The sequence below is a fragment of the Chiloscyllium plagiosum genome, unplaced genomic scaffold (genome assembly GCF_037043375.1).
Source record: "Chiloscyllium plagiosum isolate Xiang-an unplaced genomic scaffold, Cpla_swu_hap1 HiC_scaffold_21, whole genome shotgun sequence".
NCBI lineage: Eukaryota > Metazoa > Chordata > Chondrichthyes > Orectolobiformes > Hemiscylliidae > Chiloscyllium > Chiloscyllium plagiosum.
The window spans coordinates 30,708,134-30,730,546 of NW_028270159.1; the positions used below are offsets into that span (position 1 = coordinate 30,708,134).

The window sequence follows — 22,413 nt, forward strand, 5'->3', positions numbered from 1 at the left end:
AATTGGAAGTCATTTGGTATTCTTCCTTCTTTGTATCTTTAAAAAAAACTCACTTGGTTGAATTGTGTGACTGGAGGGTAAAAAACATACAGAACAAGTTCCTTATTGAAATCTGAAATATGTTTCAGACAAATATGGTGGAGAGAAAAATCTTTGGTGCTGTGTTTACCATCAAAATGCCAGGGAAAAATTAAACCTCCAACTACAAACATTAGGCAATAAAACCAGTCAACTCAGATCTTTTCCTTGAGCAATTTTACCCTGTATTAGAATGCAAGACAAAGGCAAGAGAAACCCATTGCTTTTGGACTGTGGATTATGATTCCTTTCTGTCAACTAACGTAAGCCACAATTTGAGCAAAAGTCAGCTGAAGATAATTATTTCACAAGGCAGACTCATTACGAAACTGAAGTCATGCACTGTCTATCTGCATTCTTTTGCAAAATCTCTTTCATCTTCTGATCTAATCATTTTCTGCAATAAATCTCAAAGCAGAGTAAATAATAATGAAATCAATGTGATGACTAATTGTTTCCAGATGTGATAATGCAGAGGCATCATTTTGTCTTGTATACATGTACACAGCGGACAATGTAAAATCAAGAACCACAGCAAGATCTACAACAGAACAAAATGATTCCATGCTGCAAATTTCATGGGCTGAGTTTTCTTACATTTTGGAAAGATATAAAACTCAGGGCTGAGTTTCCTAAATTTTATCAGTGTGTTTCATAGACAATTACCCTTCATGGGGTCATTATATGTTTTCTGACATGATTCTCTGGCTGTTCACCTCATTAAGTATGGACCCACCTCCAAAACCCTGTTCTCACACAATCTTGTGCTCAGCAGCGATGGAAGTACTCACCCTTATCTGGGCCTTATGGCAGACGCCATGTTTAAGCCCCAGCTACACACTATTACAAATGCTGCTAGCAACTGCCCTTCGCTGAGCCATTCCAAGTGACGGGGCTAACAGAAGAGGCAGACTGGGAAACCTCTTCACCCTCAGATCCTGGTAGACCCAGTGGTAAAGAGAAGAGTCATCCTCTTTTCCCAGGACCCTGAGAGGAGACCATGGCACCAGGCACTGCCAGCCTGGTGTAAGAAACTGGGTTACCACAGTGTCTGTCATCCAGAGGAATGCACTGTAATTCTGCAAGAATGTCTGCACCATACAAGGTAAGTGCCTCCATGCCTCTCTGCTCCCTCACACTCACTCTAATTCTGCTATTACACAACTTTGTCAGGCTCATGATCCATCACACTCACTCTTGCATGCAGCATTTCCTTCAATGACCCTCACTCACCTCATCTTCCCAGAGTACTAATCCTTCATGCTCTCCGCAATTCTTACTTACTCACTTGGGACCAGCCCTCCAGACTGACAATAGTCCCCCTGCTAACTGGATGAAGAACCACATTTCAGACGATGTTTGAAGCACATACAATGTTTTTGCCAATACAGCTGCTTGCACATGCTGAAGGTGTGACCATTGATATAATGTGGCCCTGGATATCGGCATGACCACACCATTGACTGTTCAGAGCTGACAAGCCATCTGGCTTAGTGTCTGCATTAAAAGGCACAAAACAACAGAGTTGCTGTCAATGTGCAAGTAATTGCAAAGTGAGACAGTGGTAAGAAAGAAGCTAAGAGCTGTGAGATGCACCCTGTTCCTTTGCTTGAGGTGGATGTCTGTTCCTCTCCATAGAATGGCCTGGCAACAGCATTACAATGTATGATGTCAGTGAAGTGCAGTATTGAAGAATTGACTAAGTTAGTCACCAAGAAGTGCCATAATAATGTGTGTGGCTGGTTCTTTGCCAATGCTGACTTTGGTTGCAGATAGTTGCTGCACTTGGAGCATACCTTGAGATATTGAGGAGGCTCAGAGAAGATACCAGTGAACAGCAGTGACCGTGTTCCCCTTCTGACCTTCAAGTCAGGAATTGGCACCATCTAGTTTCTCATCAATACATGAGACAGTAGAAACCTGCATATAAACGAGGTGAGTTTAGATATTAGAGAGCTGTTAGTACATGCAAATAGGACACTCCCTACTTATTAGTGAGATTCCCACCCGGCTGTTAAAACTTTACGGGACTTTGTTTTCTCGACATCATGAACTTAAGCTTTCCATTTTCGGTATATTCTCCCAATTTTTTAAAAATTGTCAATGTTGTTCGACATTCTTTCAATTTTATCAGCAACTTCAATGATAAATTGGATTTATGCCTTTGTATTTGCATTGGAAATCAGTACATTTGTAATTTTAGAAATCTGTTCTCTTCATATCCCTAGGAGAAGGACTTGGCTTCGGCGATAAATTCACTTCAATGATGATAACATGGAACACACTTCCAATTAGTTAAAATTTCCATCATACATTCTGGGAAGGTATTCTACACTTTACTGGGAAGGTTCTAGATACAAACATCTTTTCTAAAAGATCTTTAGGAACCAACTAATGCCATTGTTCCACAAGGATAAATTTAACATCTAACATTTGATGTCCTTTTCCAGTTTAACTTTTAATATATAAATGTGCTCCTAATTGCTTCAATATAGATCAGTTTTGCATGCATATGGATACAAGTACTAGAATACTCAGCTCACTATAACCCAGACTGGTGAAGTCTCTCAAAACGGCATCTCACACAAAGTGTGAATTTTATATGTGCTTTATCAATTCCATCTTAAATTGCTGCTGCTTTGATTTGTCTTTATTAGACAATCATTACATTCCCAACATCCACTAACCTTCCTTGCTCCTGCACTTCTTAAAGAGGTGATTAACTATTGAATTGTACAAACATTTTCTGCCGAATACTTGTGTTTGAATGGTTAGGAACTACATAAGTAAGTGGAACCTATCTCCAAAGATCCCTGAAAAAAAAGCGGCAAGAACTCAGTGAGTCAAATTTATGCTCCATGCACACCTGTGTGTTCACCAAGACGTGAAGAGATTGAGAAGAAATATTCTGCTGTTATGAAACTAGTCAGAGGACAAATGCATGGCACATTTTGACAAATTCTCTGTGGTTTACTGAGTCCTTAGACAATATCAATAGTTTGCATACCTGCCTCTGTCCCACCTGAACATTCCTCAACTGCTGTTGGTCTTTATTGGTTATAAAGTCATAGAGTCATACAGACCTTTCGGTCCAACCAGTCCGGCCAAACATAATTCCAAACTAAACTAAGTCCCACTTGCCTAGGGTTGGCCCATATCCCTTCAAAACTTTCCTATTCATGAATTTATCCAAATGTCTTTTAAGTGTTGTAACTGTACATCCATCCACCACTTTCTCTGGCCGTTAATTCCACACATGAACCACTCTCTGTGTAAAAAAGTTGCCCCTCATGTCCTTTTTAAATCTTTATCCTCTGACTTTAAAAATGTGCCTTGTAGTTTTGAACTCTCCAGCCCAAGTCATTCACCTTATCTATGCCTCTCATGATTTCATAAACCTCTTTCAGATCACCCCTCAACCTCTATGCTCCAGTGGAAAAGGTCCGAGCCTATGCAGTCTCTCCTGATAACTCAAAGAATGGTGAACTCGGCCCGGACAATCACAAAGGCCAACCTCCCATCTATAGAATCCATCTACCAGACCCTGTGTCAAGGAAAGGCCGCCAGCATTCTCAAAGATCCATCCCACCCTGGCAATGTTTTTCTACAACCTCTACCATCGGGAAGAAGGTACAGAAGCCTGAACACACGCTCCAGCCGGTTTTGCAACAGTTTCTACACTATTTTTGTTAGAATACTGAATGGACTCACAAACTCTTAGCATTCACCTTTACCTGTGTTTTGTTTTATCTGCTCTTTATCTATTATGTACTTATCTAATCTACTTAACTCTGTGATCTGCCTGAATAGTTGCAAGACAAAGCTTTTCACTGTGCCTCGGTACATGTGACAATAAATTCAATTCAATTCAAACACTCTATTCCTGGCAACAACATCATGGTAAATTTCTTCTGAACCCTCTCCAGCTTAATAATGTCCTTCCTATAACACGGCGATCAGAAATTGACACTGTACTCTGGAAGAGGCCTCACCTATGTCCTGTAGAATGTCAACGTGACATCCCAACTCCTATACTCACATGTCTGAGCAATGAAGGCAAGTGTACAAAATGTTTTCTTAACCTACCTGTCTACCTGTGACATAAATTTCAAAGAATTATCTACCTGTTCACTATACCACCAATTTTGGTGTCATCTGCTAACTTACTAACTATGCCTCCTATATCCTCATCCAAATTATTTACACAAATGATAACAAAGGTAGACCCAGCATTGATCCCTGTGGAACACTACAGGCCTCCAGTCCAAAAGACAATCTTCAACATTACCCTCTGTCTCCTACTATAAAACCAATAATGTATCCAATTTGCAAGCTCACTCCGAATCTCATGTGATCTAACTGTGTGCTAATTAGTCTGCCGTGCACAGTTCCTGCATAAGACACTACAGTTCCAAGTTAATCTTGTTAGAGTCTGTAAGGTTGTTTTGGAACATATAAATGATGCTTTTGGGCATTATTTGCTTGCTTAAGTTTGGAGTTCCAATGGATTGTGGTCCCACCTCACGTTCCTGCTGAACCCACTGACTCATACTGGATTTCAATAAGTTTTTTAATGCAATCTCAAGTGATTACAAGTAAATTATTTGATTGCTTCCTCTTGACTGACGTGTGTAAAAGTGCAAATCCCTGAACAATTCTAGTCATTATGTTCATATGCAGTAGACAGTTGTACAATCTAGTTTCTAAAATTATTTCCTCAGTTTTAATCCATTTAATATGTCATTCCAATCAAGAATTTATGGGAATTTTCGGGTGCTTAAAATAAATTTTTCCTTCCTGTGTTTTCTTTTCCGATTTGCCAACTTAACAGCATTTTATAATTAGCTTCATTGAACATAATATGGGACACAAGGGTATGAGTCAGAAACAATGAACAAGCTACGTAATGTGCTGTTGGTAGGGTTATAGAATTTCCTGTTCATGACTATTTAATCACTTTATACCTGACCACATTGATCATTAAGTAATTGGAATAAGGATGTCTTATTCATTAAGATGTGTTGTTAAATATTTTCGGTGCAAATGTAATAGCTCTTAAAACAGTCATGAATAAGACACGAATTAGTTACATTTTTGTTATATTTATAGCCTATTGTCTTTCCTTTCCTCTTCAGGACACTTTGCTGTGGTGGGTGCCATCCCTTATGAGAGTTGAGAAAATCCTAATCTTCTGGCAACGCCAATCCGGTTTTTGGCAGGTTTGATAGTAAAGATAAATATAGCAACCATTTGGACTAGCCAGGATATGTGATAGATATTATCAACAAGTCTGTTTGGGTATGTTACAGTGTATAGTTTGGATCAGGTAGGACTTAAACACAGATCTTCTGGTTCAGGGGTGGGTACATTACCACTGTGCTACAAGAGCACTCCAGGGGTTGTGATATTCCGCTAAAATTGTATATTAGATCCAATTGGCAGTCAATTAGGTCTCAAGAATAGCATGTAATCAGAATTTTACCTTTCTTCCTTAAAGAATATGACTGAAGACTCAGTCATATGGATTACTGGTTACAGGATCTAAAGTTCAACTTTACCAAAAAAAAATACCTTGAAGCTACAAATTTGCCTAAATGTTTGTTTATCAACATCCTTAGAGATTGAACTACTATCTGAAGTACATACAGTCATTCAAAATTCCATTACAGTCTCTTTTTATTCCCCAAAATACTTACACTGTAAACATTGAACATCATTGCTTGATGGTATTTTTATCAACATCGATCTGTAATTTTAAGCTGCAGTTGGCTGTTTGTGAAAAGTACTCATCTCTGGGGTGCAACACTGCGTTTCCTAATTAAAAACTAAATATCGACATGTTCCTTTGACTAGAAGACTAATCCACATAAACTTGAGAAAAGTTAGGAGGCGGCTATAAATTCGTAGATGCCAGATGGTTATAATGTCAAAAATGAACTAATTAGTTATCTGCAGATGGAAAGCATGATTACTCTCATAATTCATTCACAGTGAAAAGAAGCAAGCATATAATGAGGGAGAAAAGCATAATTTGAATACCGGAAGGTTACAGGCTACTCCCTGAAGTAAACTAAGCTCTGAACAATACGAAATCATGTCTTTATCAAAGTGATAGCAAGCTTAAAACTAAAATAAAGCACAAATTCAGTTGTTAAATGGTGCCACCTTTAGCAGCAGCAGTCATGGGTCAAAAGACAAGATGAAGACTATTAGGAACAGGATTTTAACCTATCAAGTCTCTTCCATGATTCCATTTGTTCCTGCTAATCTGCATATCAACCCTCGTGATATCTCCTTGCTTCATACCCCTCGAAATCCTGAAATCTTGTCCCCAGGATATTGTAATCCTGCAATCAATACTTGTAAAACTGGACACAGACTGATGAGTAAAACGGTCACTGCAAATCATGTGACCTTTGGCATTCTGATATTCAGACAGTCCAAGTTTCAAGTGAATACTGACTAGCCATGTAGGGAATTCACACATCCCTTTTTATTTAAGAATGAGTCAACACAGAAGGATTATATATCAAGCCAGCCTAACTCTCAGCTTCACCTTAGAAGAGAACATAAATTCATGAGGCTGAACTTTCCCATATTTGGCTAAGTGTCAATTTCACAGAGCTGCATAGAGAGTTACCCTCAATAAGTTCTGACAATTTTGGATGCAATTGTCTGCTGTTCATCTCATTAAATACACCCCCCCCCCGCCTCACGCCAGCTTTCACACAGCATAAGTGACCCAGGGCCTTTTCCATTTTTAAACACCTTCCTACGCACTACTTCAAATGCTGCAAGCCAGAAATTGCCCTTCACTGCGTTGGGACTCACAAGGATGAGGTACATTGGCACCACATTGTGTTGACAGGGGGCTGAAGGTGCTGGAAGATGGGGTGGTGTGGTGGAGGGCCATCGTTTTTCCCCAGGACTGGCAGAGAAACAATCGCACCAGATCCTGCCAGCCTGTTCCAAAGTTGCCACCTAGGTCAGTACCATCTCCACATAGAGTCATGAGATGTACAGCATAGAAACAGACCCTTCGGTCTAATCCATCTATGCCGAGCAAATATCCCAACCCAATCTAGTCCCACCTGCCAGCACCTGGCCCATATCCCTCCAAACCCTTCCTATTCATATATCCATCCAAATGCCTCTTAAATGTTGCAATTACCTAGTAATGTTGTAAAAAAATCAATGCCTTTCACTGCTGTGCCAGGGTAAGTGCCCCCATTGTCTCTCTACTACTTCATACTCACTCTACTGCACCCACCTCCCGCCAAAGCTCATAGTCCACCACTTTTGCTTACGTATGTGGAAGAACTTACCCATTAGTGCCATAGTTTACCCATAGTTCTCTGAATTCCACTGAAGAATGCTGCACCTTCCCTCAGCAACTCTGACCCACCCCATATCTCCAAACTCTATGCTTTCCTGCCCTCTGCATTTCTCAGTTACTCACTCTTCACCAGCACCAACAGCCATGCCAGCCTCTGCCATCTTGCTCAATAATGTTATTGCCATGAGGAAACATCCCACGACAAGGCTAAGAGGGCCAAGAAGGGGTAGTGATGCGAGTGGCATTCATGTCCTCCCCCATCAATTAGGAAAAAAGCCTTGTGTTTGTGAGAGAGGATCGAGGACACTCATGAAGCCCCGTTTCTTAAGAGAATGAGCTTCATTGTGCCGTGCTGTGCTGCTCCCCCATGACTTACCACTGTGAAGGGACTCAGAACATGCTCAACTTTTACCCCATTGCACAAATCATTCCCTTTTTGCAGGCTTCAGCAGTGTCCAAACCACCTCCTCCCAAAAGAGACCAGCCCCCTTTCCCTCTGAGGAAGGAGCCACAGGATGGTAGTGACCATCAATGCCCCCACCCTGAGGTACCTAGTGTTCTGGCATCTCACACACAGTGATTGTGTTTCCCCCTTCACAGTGATTGCACCCTCTGCATCCTATCATGCTACCTATAATTCTCACACTTGATTTCACCACCTTCCCCAGGACAGCTCTAGCCCTGATAGCCCCCATTGAATTTTAGTCCACAAACTCATAGGACTGGCTGTGACCATCTCTTTACTGGAAGGACAATCCCAATGGAAGGTCCAGATCTCTGACTGATCTCTTTGCAACTCTCCAGCTGATGTACCAGTAAACCCCAGACTGATTGTACCCGATCCACAGGACTGACTGCTGTTTTCTGGACCGAGTGACATCGACCTCCAAATCCTGGTCCTACTACAGAGCTGACTGATTGTGGCCAAAGCCCCGAACTGAGATTGGAAGATGTCTTTGACTGACCGTGGTGGGAGTACCAGACTGACCACTATCCTCTTTGACTAGATGAAGGACTACTCCTCTTAGAGATGGCCTTCTGACTGAGGTACATGCAAACTACTTGCTGTGTAAGCTGCACATAATGTATGTTTGCCATTGATGTAGCAAAGTGCCGTAAAAAAAAAGTCCACCCCTTGGGTGATGACTTGTAGAAAATATGACAAGCTGTCCGTCTTTCTGTCTGTGCTGACAGACATATCGAAGTCAAAATGGCTGTGAGGCTGTTAATTTTGATGTTTTGGGGCGGCAATGCCAAGTGGAGTTGTTCTGAGTATTCAAGTTGGCACAAAGTTATCAAGCAATAAAGAAGCAAGCAACCTGGAGATGCATCCTGTTCTAATGCAAGTGATTGGTACCTGTCCCTGCCTACAAATTGGCCTGATGAGTGCAAAGTGGAGTATTGAGGTGCTCAATTGTGCTCTAAGTTAGTCTGAGACATGTCATGATGATATGGTGAGGTTGGTGCATTGCTGATGCCAATCTCCATTGTTGGAATAGCACTGCCCATTGAGGGTGCCCTGAAATGTTGAGCAATGTTGGTCAAGATAGAAGCCTGAAGAAGATGCCAGCAAGTTGCAGTCACCAGACATCTGCTCTGACTTTGAATGCAGGAATTGGCACTGTCTAGTTTCTCCTGGGAAAGTAGGAACCTGCATTTAAATAAGGTGAGATCAAGTAATGTGAATGCATACAAACAGGCACCTCACTGCTCACCAGTGAGAACCTCATCAAGACATTAATGTACTCACTGGACGAACTGACTTCTCTGTACCAACCCCATCAAATCCTTTCAACATTTTAAACACCTGATTAAGTCACCTCAACTTTTCATACTCGTGGAAGTACAATTCAAATTTATTCTACCTGCCCTTATCATTCAACTCTCTAAGCAGGAATTTCTTTGAACATTTGTCTTTCATGAACTCTTAAAAACTGAAAGAAATTAGCACTAAGATTATAAAGCAAAGTACATTAAATTAAGCTCACCTCCAAAATGACTTTAAGAATGGTGATTGAAATTAATACAGACTTAGGTGTGCATTTCCTCTCATGAGTGAAATGGTCTCATCATCTAGTAATAAGGAAGGAAGCAAACGTACATTATATCGGATTTTGGATAACCCAAGATTCCCTTCCCCATAATTCTCATTGTAAAATATCTTTATATGCTATAAACACACTGAAAATTCATGCCAGAAGCTGACTGAAGTCTTTCTTTGAAAGACCTTGATTCTATTCTAGTTGTTATCTATAGGCTTAACTATTCTGATACGCCTCTGATCTTTCATTTTCTGCCCTCGGTAAACTTGAAGTTATCCAAAACTTTGCTACCTGCATCTTAACTCAAATCAATTCCCCATCTCCACCATGCACACGGGGTTCTGGTCAAACAATGCTGTGATTTCAGAATTCTCAATCATTTTTAAATCTCTCTTTCATCCTATCTTTGTCATCATGATCAATGCCAAACTCCTTGGAATATCGCTGCTCCTATAATTCAGGCATCTAAAGTATTCTGATGTTAACCGTTTCATCATTTGTGGCCCAAGCCCTCAGTTACCAAGGCACTCAATGCTGCAATTCCCTCCCTGTATGTCTATGTCTTTCTAGCGTGCTTTCCTTCTTTAAAACATGCAGGATCACAGAATTGTTACAGTGCAGAAAAAGGCCACTCTGCCCATTGTGTCTGTACCGGTTTATAACCCATCTCTTTGCCCAAGATTTTGATAATCTGACCAAATATCTCCTTTTGTGACTTGATGTCTTACTTAGCTTTTTAATGGTCCTATGAAATGCCTTGGAACATTTCATCATGTCAACGGTGTTATGTAAGTTTAACTTGATGTTGCAATTTCCCTTCAATTTGTGAAAGCAATGAACAAATTATTTTAAAAGTCCAATTATAAGCAAAAAAAAAGCTTTATTTTCTGATTTCACTTTAAAATGCACCATAAACTGCACCTTCACAACTATTAAACAGTCTTCTGTGAAATATGTATGTATACTTTCTATACAATTTTGCTCCAGTGCATGGTATTTTTGTCTCTGCTAGATTGTTAAAACAAATTGAGTCGCAAGCTGCCCAACAAGGTTTCATTTTCTGTGTTCAAACACTGATTCCTTTCGGGACAGCTGGCCTGTAAATGTTAAATCATCATATTGCAAATGAGTGGATATTTTGGCAGGCTTCTTCTGACATATATTTTGAGTTCCAAGCCAAGGACTTTCTGTGTTTCTTAAAATCAGTAAAAAGATTATATTAAACAAACTACAATAAATTGTGGAATACTCTAAATCTGGCATTACAGTTTGAGTGAGAAAAGAAAAACATTGTTTTAATAATTTTGTCACAAATGAAAAAGAAGTTCTTTTGAACAGAATTTGGGTTAGTATAAAAATTAACGTAATGGTGTAGTTTGTAATGGGACAAAATAAAGACAAATGCAAGAGTTTGTCTTTAGCTTTATGTCGTGTGGTAGTTCAGAATGTTTGTTTATTGTTGGCTCACATAATTGATAAAAGTCCACAATTATTATCAATATCCATACATGGAAAGAGGTGGTGGAGGTGATGAGACAATTATAAGGTGGAGGGACTTGCATTAATGTTGCACTTTTTACAACATGAGGACATTTCAGGTTACTGTAAAATCAACAGATTAGTTCAGAATTATTGTTTTGCGAACCCATGCTGTTGCCAGTTAACGGTTCAGAGATCCTATAAATGAGATATAAATTGGTTTGTTGAAGCTTTGTTGAGGAATGTATCTTGTCCAGGGCATCAACCATGTGTGGACATATCATTATGAGGATGCTGAGATGTTGTTTCGCCTTGTGGAAGAATCTAGGACCAAAGGGCATAATCTCAAAATGTGGGGTCATGCGTTTATATTAGAGGTGTGGTGGACTATTTTTCTCAGAATCTGTGGGATGCAGAGAGATGTTGAAACTGGATTGTAAAGTATATTTAGGGCTGAGATAGACAGTTTTTAAGGGGTAATTTTGCATCAGTTAGGTCTAAATCCTGGAATTCCCTCTCCAATTACATCGTAGGTCTGCCTTCAGTGTACAGATTATGGGGATTCTGAAGGCAGCTCACCATCACCTTCTCAAGAAGAACTAGGGATTGGCAACAAATGCTGGTCAACACAGTGAAGCCCACATCCCATGAGTGAATGAGAAAATAAGGGAATCAAGGGTTATGAGGGAAAGGCAGGAAAGTGGAATTTAGGATTATCGAGTTAGCCCTGATCTCAGACTTAATGGGCCAAATGGCCTATTTCTTCTCTGAAATGTTATGGTCTTCGTGTTACTGGTATAAACACATTAAAATGTTGCACCCTGTTCAATTTAGGGCAAGTCAGTGATTAATAAAATTTAAGGATCTGCTTCATAACATGTGATCAATAGAACCAGCCCTGAAAAACAATTTTGTGACCGTAGTGTGCTGACTATTGTCAGCTCTTATAAGCCAAATTTTTTCATCCAGTTTTCTTCACTATTTCTGCAATCTTTTCTCTTCCATTGTTTTCTGTCAAAGTTAATACAAAGTATCTTATTTCAGCTCTTTCCATTTCCTGTTTGTCCATCTGTGAGAATCTTTTAATGTGTTTGGTTGCTTGGGAAAGAAAATCACTCCAGCTTTACACTGAGAATCCCCAGGAAAGAATGCTGCACTCAGTTACTGGATCACTGATCACTGCACATCCTTAAAAGACAAAATTCTTAAAGTACCAATGACTTTTTGCTTCCAACTACCAGCCAGTAGAAAGAGTGGTATAATTTCTGATTTCATTGCGTAGAGACTTCTGTGGTGTTAAATCATGGAAGTAACTTCTAGGTTAATTAGATTAGATTAGATTACTTACAGTGTGGAAACAGGCCCTTCGGCCCAACAAGTCCACACCGACCCACTGAAGCGCAACCCACCCATACCCCTACATTTACCCCTTTAACCTAACACTACGGGCAATTTAGCATGGCCAATTCACCTGACCCGCACATCTTTGTGACTGTGGGAGGAAACCGGAGCACCCGGAGGAAACCCACGCAGACACGGTAATGTTTTTCATATCTTTCTCCAGCTCCTTCCATTTCAATTCAGAATTCTTTGAGACATTCTTTGAGGTCAGAGGCAAGTGACCTTCCTTCACTGCAAACTCTGGAGCTTTAATCGATTTAGTTATTGATTCACAAATGGCTAATAAATAGCTAATGATTACCTTGAAGCAAAGTTCTTGGGTGCTAACCTATTTTATACAGATGGCATGCAACAGAAAATCTGATAATAAAATAGAAGCGGCACTTTCCACTCGTGTGAAGTCATAAAATGTTTTCTGATTGGCTTCAAACACACTAAGAGATAATTTAGTTAAAGCGCTTTTCTGTAGTTGAATTTCTGCTGGGACTCACCCTTTTCCACATGGTGGGCCGAAGGGCCTGTTTCTAAGCTGCAGGACTCTATGACTCTTTGATTTACTTTCAACACTCTGATCTATATTACGTTTCCAAAGATAGACAGGTATTTGTCATTGACATCTCTCGTATGAATTAGTGAACCAAAAGCCTCCAAAATTTGTTGCTTTTGTCGGGACTTTGAGATGACAATCTGCAACACTGAGTCAGAAAAGAGAATTTTGCATCCGAGAAATCCTGATTTATTATAATACACCAAATGGAAACAGGTGACAGTGCTGCCTGTTCAATTGTATGAGAAGCTACTTCTAAAGATGACATTATATTTCCAGTCATTTTTGTCATCAATTAGCAACGCCTCAAAGTTTTTAAAAATATATACTGACTATCATGTTTTGCAAGCTGCAGTAAGCACTGGTGTCTTTAGGGTGATCTTTTGTTCTGGGATCCCATCTGTCCTTTCACGGGAGTGTTAAAAATTCCATGTGATAAAAGAAGAGCAGGTATCGCCAGCATCCTGACTACACTTAGCCCTCAATCAACATCAAAAATACGGATGAAGCCGTGATCATCACATTGCTGTTTGGGGGAGTTTGCTCTACCTAAACTAGCTGTGTTTCCCACAACAATACTTTTTTGCGATAAAGCGTTTTAGCCTGTGGTCCTGAAAGGTACATGAAAGGCATACAAGTATTTCTCACTTATGTTGCCAACAATGCACAATACGGTATGTATAGCATTTTGGGAAAGCAAATCTTAGCAGGATGTATACACTTAATGGTAAGGTCCTAGGGAGTATTGCTTAACAAAGACACCTTGGAGTGCAAGTTCATAGCTCCTTGAAAGTGAAGTTGCAGGTAAATAGGATTGTGAAGAAGGCGTTTGGTTTGCTTTCATTTATTGGTCAGAGTATTGAGTACAGGAGTTGGGAGGTCATGTTGCGGCTGTACAGGACATTGGTTAGGCCACTGTTGGAATATTGTGTGCAATTCTGGTCTCCTTCCTATCAGAAAGATGCTGTGAAACTTGAAAGGGTTCAGAAAAGATTGACAAGTATGTTGCCAGGATTGGAGGATTTGAGCTATAGGGAGAGGCTGAACACGCTGGGGCTGTTTTCCCTGGAGCGTTGGAGGCTGAAGGGTGACCTTACAAAAGTTTACAAAATTATGAGGGGCATGGGTAGGGTAAATAGGCAAAGTCTTTTCCCTGGGGTCAGGGAGTCCAGAACTAGAGGGCATAGGTTTAGGGTGAGAGGGGAAAGATATAAAAAAGACCTAAAGGGCAACTTTTTCACACAGAGGGTGGTACATGTTTGGAATGAGCTGCCAGAGGAAGTGGTGGAGGCTGGTACAATTGCAACATTTAAGAGGCATTTGGATGGGTATATGAATAGGAAGGGTATGGAGGGATATGGGCCGGGTGCTGGCAGGTGGGACTAGATTGAGTTGGAATATCTGGTCGGCATGGACGGGTTGGACCGAAGGGTCTGTTTCCATGCTGTACATCTCTATGACTCTATGACTCTATGACTCTATAGGATGTTGGTCTTCTGAAAGTGCAGAGTCTTTTCTTACCTATTCAATAGCGTGAATTAAACGCCACAAAATAACACAGCAAAATGGAAATAGCACAAAAATAAATCCTGCAATGATATGAATGAAACTACCTTGACTTAAACAAAAACTATTTATCTTTCAGTACAAGGATCTAGCTGAACAGATTTTAATTCTGGGAATGGTAATCTATTCATGTCAGTGTTAAATTATGACATCAATGTTACAAAATCAAGAGGACTGTTATAATAAGATACTCACAAATCTCATGGCAGCAGTTCAGAGCAATCGCTCCACATTATTTGTATCACAGACAGATTTTAGATATGCTTGTATCATGTGTGGATTTACTGATTTTCTTCCTCAGACCACAGCAAAAACAAATAGCTAACTTGGTTTTCAGTACTTGGAATCTAAGTGACAGATTTCAATAGCATTAACCTCAAACTGGCTCCTGTAGGTAGTGGAAGTCCATCTTAAATAAAATAATAGCTCTTTTGGGACACTAAAAGCGCATTGGCCAACTGAACGGCATGCTGGGAATTAGATCAGGCCAGACAGACAAATTGCACTGATCGATTATATTGAAGATGTTAATGAGACTCTAGAACTGACATATTAAGCCAGAAGCTTGCAACATTCGCTGTCCACTTGGATCAACCCAGACAGTTATGAAAGCAGGAGGCTGGAAGAACACTGTGGTGGAGACGTCAACCCTGAAGAAGGGTTACCCCCTGAAATGTTGACTTCTCCACCTCCTGTTGCTGTGTGGCCTGCTGTATTCTTCCAGCCCCCTGCCTGTCTATGTTGGATTCCAGTATTTGCAGTTTTTTTGACAGATATACAAGCCACTCACCTTGATTGACTATTGAATTGGTGTTGATGAGACAACATTGGTTTCGGATGGAATGACAGATTTAAATTTCAGTAGAACAGTTCAGTTCCTAAGGTTGGCTGATTCAATAGAGAAATTTCAATATCCAATACTGTCTTTTGTAACACCCTTCCTAGGACAGAAACTCAATTTACATGGGGTAACTGGATTATGCTAATTATATTGTTACATAAAACTGCCATCACTAAATGATAGTGATGAAGAAACAACACTTTGAAAGCTAGTACTTCCAAATAAACCTGTTGGACTATAACCTGGTGTTGTGTGATTTTTAATTTTGTCCAACCCAGTCCAACACTGGCACCTCCGAATCATAAACTTAGTAAGCCACTGTACTTGAAAATGACTAGATAACTATTTAAAAGAGACCCCTCAAATCAGAGGGGTTCCTCACACACTCCAGAGAGAACATCAACACCAAGAAGCAGGAACCTTGGGAGCAGCAAGAACACCTCAACAGCAGTTCAACCAGCTGCAATCAGCATGTGGAAATGCCAGTACTGGACTGGAGTGGACAAAGTCACACAACACCAGGGTAGAGTCCAACAGGTTTGTTTGAGATGACAAGCCATCGGTCCACTGCCCTTTCATCTGGTGAAGCTGTAATTGGGGTAATATAAATTTCTTTATCAACTTGCACTTCCAAAATAGATTTTAAGCCAGTGTCACAACATAGGCTTTTAAGAACTGTAAGGTTACTCAGGAAATTACAGGGAACAGGATTTCATAGCGTTTTGCGTGTATGTATCTTGTGTTTTCATGGTAATAAACCATGTCTTGTGCTAAACCATGTCTCATTATTAGTGTAAAATGAGTCCCACAAAGTAAGCAAGTAGCTCAGACATGCATGAAAATGAAGCTTACAGTTCTTTCGGTGAATTTAAATCTCTGCTGCCTGAAGTTTTTTGGTGTGTGTAGATATCATACACTGTGAGAGATGACATCTCCTTTACATGTAGTTTGGGGGTAGATGGAGTGGATACTGAGAACTAAAGCTCACAATATGCCTAGGGCTCCAGGGGGCAACTGGCAGGGCAACAGGCTGGGCATGCATTAAAGATGGCTCAAAGCATGGTTTTAGCATAAACTCAGTCTGTACAGTGCAAAACCCTGACTGAAGAACATGTGGGCAGATGGAGAAGGTTCTGGATCAGTGGTGCTGGAAGAGCACAGCAATTCAGGCAGCATCCGAGGACAGGCAAAATCGACGTTTCGGGCAAAAGCCCTTCATCAGGAATAAAGGCTGAGAGCCTGAAGCGTGGAGAGATAAGCTAGAGGAGGGTGGGGGTGGGGAGAGAGTGGCATAGAGTACAATAGGTCAGTGGGGAAGGAGATGAAGGTGATAGGTCAGGGAGGAGAGGGTGGAGTGGATAGGTGGAAAAGGAGCTGGGCAGGTCGGACAAGTCCGGACAGGTCAGGGGATCGAGTTGCTGGAGGTTAGAAGCTAGGATGAGGTGGGGGAAGGGGAAATGAGGAAACTGTTGAAATCCACATTGATGCCCTGGGGTTGAAGTGTTCCGAGGCGGAAGATGAGGCGTTCTTCCTCCAGGCGTCTGGTGGTGAGGGAGCGGCGGTGGAGGAGGCCCAGCACCTCCATATCCTCGGCAGAGTGGGAGGGGGAGTTGAAATGTTGAGCCACTGGGCGATTTGGTTGATTGGTGCGGGTGTCTCGGAGATGTTCCCTAAAGCGCTCTGCTAGGAGGCGCCCAGTCTCCCCAATGTAGAGGAGACCGCATCGGGAGCAACGGATACAATAGATGATATTAGTGGATGTGCAGGTAAAACTTTGATGGATGTGGAAAGCTCCTTTGGGGCCTTGGATAGAGGTGAGGGAGGAGGTGTGGGCGCAGGTTTTACAGTTCCTGCGGTGGCAGGAGAAAGTGCCAGGATGGGAGGGTGGGTCGTTGGGGGGGCGTGGACCTGACCAGGTAGTCACGGAGGGAACGGTTTTTGCGGAAGGCGGAGAGGGGTGGGGAGGGAAATATATCCCTGGTGGTGGGGTCTGTTTGGAGGTGGCGGAAATGTCGGTGGATGATTTGGTTTATGCGAAGGTTGGTAGGGTGGAAGGTGAGCACCAGGGGCGTTCTGTCCTTGTTGCGGTTGGAGGGGTTGGGTCTGAGGGCGGAGGTGCGGGATGTGGATGAGATGCGTTGGAGGGCATCTTTAACCACGTGGGAAGGGAAATTGCGGTCTCTAAAGAAGGAGGCCATCTGGTGTATTCTATGGTGGAACCGCTCCTCCTGGGAGCAGATACGGTGGAGGCAGAGGAATTGGGAATACGGGATGGCATTTTTGCAAGAGGTAGGGTGGGAAGAGGTATAATCCAGGTAGCTGTGGGAGTCGGTGGGTATGTAGAAGATGTCAGTGTCAAGTCGGTCGTCACTGATGGAGATGGAGAGGTCCAGGAAGGGAAGGGAGGTGTCAGAGATGGTCCAGGTAAATTTAAGGTCAGGGTGGAATGTGTTGGTGAAGTTGATGAATTGCTCAACCTCCTCGCGGGAGCACGAGGTGGCGCCAATGCAGTCATCAATGTAGCGGAGGAAGAGGTTTTTACCTCGTTGATTTTAACCCTACTGCGAATCCTCTTGCAAGGATGCCTGCCTTGAAGAAGTTTTCCTCCTCTCTCTACAAGAATCTCAGGGAGTCTCTCTCTCACTGCAACTCCCAGGTATGCCACTCTCTCACCACCCCCACCCTCCTCTAGCTTATCTCTCCACGCTTCAGGCTCTCAGCCTTTATTCCTGATGAAGGGCTTTTGCCCGAAACGTCGATTTTGCCTGTCCTCGGATGCTGCCTGAATTGCTGTGCTCTTCCAGCACCACTGATCCAGAATCTGGTTTCCAGCATCTGCAGTCATTGTTTTTACCTAGATGGAGAAGGTTACCATGTACCAGTGAGTCAGGAGCTCCATGCAGCTGAAGTGTTGTTATTAGCTCCATGCTGCTGAGGGATTAGAGCTGAGAAAAGCCCTGGGAACCAATGACTGTTCTGTGCTACAAATGAATTGGGGCTGTGAAAAGCTGTGGAACAGTGATCGCTCAGTGTAGCTGCAAGCTGGGAGAAGGTATTTCTTAGTGCTGCTGAGGAGCTGGGTCTCAGGGAATCCAGGGGCAGTTAGTGAAGCTGTCTGCCAGTGAAGCAATAGATCATTAGAGACACAGTAGCAAGCATAAATAGGGATATTTCAGACTATTCAGAATAAGTATGTTCTCATTATAAAGGCCAAGTCTAAAGGAAGGACCTACCTTCCAAAGTGTGTGCCCACTCTCTAGCCCAAGTAATGCAATGCAGCACATCATGGATACCTTCCATATTTTAGGATTTGGTTTACATTTATTTAGGCACTTTTTTTTGCAATTTCCTCCAAGTTTTCTTCTTTCTTTTTCCTGAAAACCATAGATAAGTGAATATTGGAGCCAGAATAGGGCAAAATGGTGTTAAGAATGTTTTGCATGCAAAACCGCAAATGTAAACAAAAGACAGAAAAACTGAGCAGAATGAATGACAGGTTAGATGTTTGATTAGAATATAGAGAATGGCAGAGAATGACTAAGCCTTTACTCAGAAAGAAAAAACTAGGAAGCTAGCTAGGAATGTAAAAATTAATAACAAGAGTTTCTGTAGCTATGTACAAATGAAAAGAACAAGTAAAGTCAGTGTTGGCCATCTAAGAGTGAGATTGGAGAGGTGACAGCAGATTATAAGGAAATGGCATATGAAATGAATAGATGTTTTGCTTTCACTTCACTATAGAGAACATAAAACATTTCAGTAATAGTTGTAAATCAAGAGGTAGAAGGAAGAGATGAACTTAGTTAAAATGCAATCATGAGGAAGCAATAATAAACAAACTGATAGAGTTGATGGGCTGACAAGCCTCCAGTACCAGATGAACTTCATCCGATGATATTAAAAGAGGTGACCAATGAACTGTAGATGCATTGGTGTTAATTTTCCAATATGCATTCAGTTCAGGAAAAGTTCCATCATTCTGGCAAATAGCAAGCATAACCCTTTGATTCAAGAAGGGTTAGACTAAGTTATGTTGGCTGTTGTATTAATTCATATTACTCAGTGCAGTGTCGTTACATTTTTTGTCACAGAACAGGAACATTTGTCAGTATGTGGCAGGACTTCGATGGATAATACTTACAGTAAAGAACCGCTGTTTGCGAGTGATACATTCTGGAAAAACCTCATGAATATTGGACTCACAAGCAGTAAATCTATTTTATAGTAGCAGTTAATTGGATTTCTTCCAAACATCCAAATATGTGATATGTCCAGTCTACCATAGAAGATAAAAGACAGCAAAAACAATGTTTTAATACAAATAGGGAGGTATTCCTCAAAAAATTGCACAACAATATAAGAAATATGTCAAACTTGACAGACTTACCCTCAAAATAATGATTTTCAGCAGAATGTAATGATTATAACAACAAGGAACACATACAGGTAAACACTGGCAGATGGCATATGTATGTGTGCACTTTCTAGCCCAAGAAATGCAGTACAGCACATCATGGATACCTTCCCTATTTTAGGATTTGGTTTACATTTCTTTATGCACTTTTTTTTGAAATTTCCTCCAAGTTTTTTTCCTTTCTTTTTCCTGAAAGCCATAGATAAGTAAATATTGGAGCCAGAATAGGGCAAAATGGTACAATGGTGTTAAGAATGTTTTGCATGGATAAGTGAATTTGTGAATGGTAAAAGTGGGATTTTCCTTCTTTTTTTCTTATTGTCTACAAATATTAATTGCTAAGGTTATGTTAATTATTAGCTATTTAGAACATCCAATGAAAAAGGATTGTGCTTTTTGGATTAATTCAGATAAACAAGTATGCCATGGCTAAAATGAAAATGGAAGGAATACTATCTACAATTCATATTTAATTGACAATATCTTTACAACAAGAGAGTTCCATAGATTGGAGATGTCCAATTTACATCTTGCTAACTGCTACCTTACATCTATATGATGTAACAGAGTCAATGGCACTGTAGCTTCGTTTGGAGGTAATTAAATGTGGGACAAAGACGCTTAGCATTTTATAGCTTTTTGTCAGGTTAAGATGTTTTATTCTGCCCTACTCTTGAGCTCTGAAAGGTTGACTAGTCCTGGTTTGGGCTATTTGTGCAAAGTCTGACCAGTCATTGTTCATGTGCTATTTCTCTGCTTGGCAGAGAGGGTTTGTTCAGGCAAAGTGCCAAGAGGTACCAGACATTTCCTCATCATATTGTCCAACTCAATCCCAGATTTTGGGCAACACTGTGGGAGAACTTTTCATCTATTGTTATGATTCCAGATGAGGTCTGCAACTGTGTTATTATTCCATTGGGCACCAGTAACTTCTCAAAAACAAATTAAGCTAAGCTTGAAATAACAGGTATTTAAGAAGCAAAGAAATTTATAAGATACATGCTTTTAATCAAATAGGAGAATTTTTTCGATATGGTAGTTAACCAGCAAAAGAAAATTACTATCTGTCTGATACACCAATACAATCACGGGTTTGAATGCGTTTTGTTCTGGAGTCTATTTGCTGGTCGATTTGTACACAAGACGGAACACAATGCAGGGTAGTTTAAAGCAACTGTTTGTAAGTACAGGAAATGTTTGTATATCAGATATTTAAAATTACATCCCGGTATGAGATCATGTTTGTGTGTACAAGTGTTCGTAAGTCAAATGTTCATAACCCAGAAACCTCCTGTATGCAGAATTAACATGAGGTCAATATGGCAAACTGTGTTCAAACACAAACTGCAAAATGCTCACAAAATGGGAGTCACAACCAAAATAAATCCCTTCATCAGCAACCCACTCAGGCACCATGATCACTAAGCCACAAATTGTTGCCAACTCTGCCTTTAGGGATTTGTGGGATTTAAGCTCTTAAGAATATAGCTCTGATATCCCTCCACAAAGGCTCCAATCCAACATGAAAGCCATTTTGGTCCTTCTACCTGCGGTGAGTTGGTAGGCAGCTAGACTCCAGTTTAATTGCACTAACCGCTGGTTACTTATCAGTTGTAAATTGCTTCTTCTGGGACTGTAGCACAATGGATTTGCAGAACTGGTACCCAGTTTCTACTAGTTGGTACAATCGCAATTACACTGGATCAATGCATTCTCAGCCATCTGGAGGAATGCACAGCACTATAGGAAGAGAGCAATGTCCTTCTCTACTCTGCCAGCGTAAGTGCTCTCCAGTACCTCATGCTGACTCTATCTCTGCTACTACATCCACCTTCTTCCAAGGCTCATGCTCTACCACTCTCATTATTGTTTGCAACCTTTCACCTCACTGTCACCCACCCCAAACCCTGCATCTCCTCTGTGCTGCCTACGCACTTGCTCCTCACTTGCACCAAAAGTAACAGCTGTGCCACCCATTTTCATTTCCTCCAAGACCATCCTCTCTCTCATTCTAGCAGGAAAGCAGCCCACAAAAAGGGCAGGAAGACTCAAGATGGCTGGTGAGCTGCCTGGCATTAATCTCCTCTTATGGCTCTGATTGACACGAGTGGCTGACTGACTATTTTCAGCTTTCTGTCAATTCCTCCCATCCCCCGCAAGCTGAGAATTTGTGACATGAAAGTCTGAGTGGGTACCTGGCAATTTCAGCTCATTGCTGATTTTTCCAAAGGACCTCTGATATCAGACCGTGTACTGGAACCCCCTGACTGAAGGGTATCTCCCCTGACTTGAATGGGCACAGCTGACAGCCAAGACTATTTTTGTGTCTTTGTGCCTATGCTAAATGGCATGGCAAGGTAACAATACTGTGGGCTTGGTACCTCTGGCCAAGAGGCATGGCAAGGCCGGGATGTTGTTAGCATCCAGGTATGCACAAAGTGTGTGCGTTAAGATAGCAAGTGAAGAGCTTGGAGGTGTAGCCTACTGCAATCCTTGAGCTGGGTGTATGTCCCTGACTATACAATGTCCTTGCTGCAGCATTACAGTAGTAAGTGTTGGTGCAGCCCTAAATTGAGAATTGAACTGCAGAAGCATCCTATAAGTGAATCGCTGATTTACCATAAGGGTTATTAGAGACTGCACATGTCAGATGCTAATGTTGGTGGACATGGGGTGATGAGACTCATATCCATGGAGTGTGCCCTGACT

General features: G+C 41.3%; 1 long non-coding RNA gene across 1 annotated transcript; it reads right to left on the reverse strand.

Annotated features, from left to right (window-relative positions):
* Window positions 1–1,869: 1,869 nt before the first annotated feature.
* On the reverse strand, window positions 1,870–19,520 carry LOC148146120 (uncharacterized). Its single transcript, XR_015760780.1, has 4 exons — window positions 19,432–19,520; window positions 18,524–18,664; window positions 9,403–9,487; window positions 1,870–1,998 (listed from the first exon to the last, which is right to left on the reverse strand). It is a non-coding gene; the product is annotated as an uncharacterized LOC148146120 (long non-coding RNA).
* Between the last annotated feature and the right edge of the window lie 2,893 nt (window positions 19,521–22,413).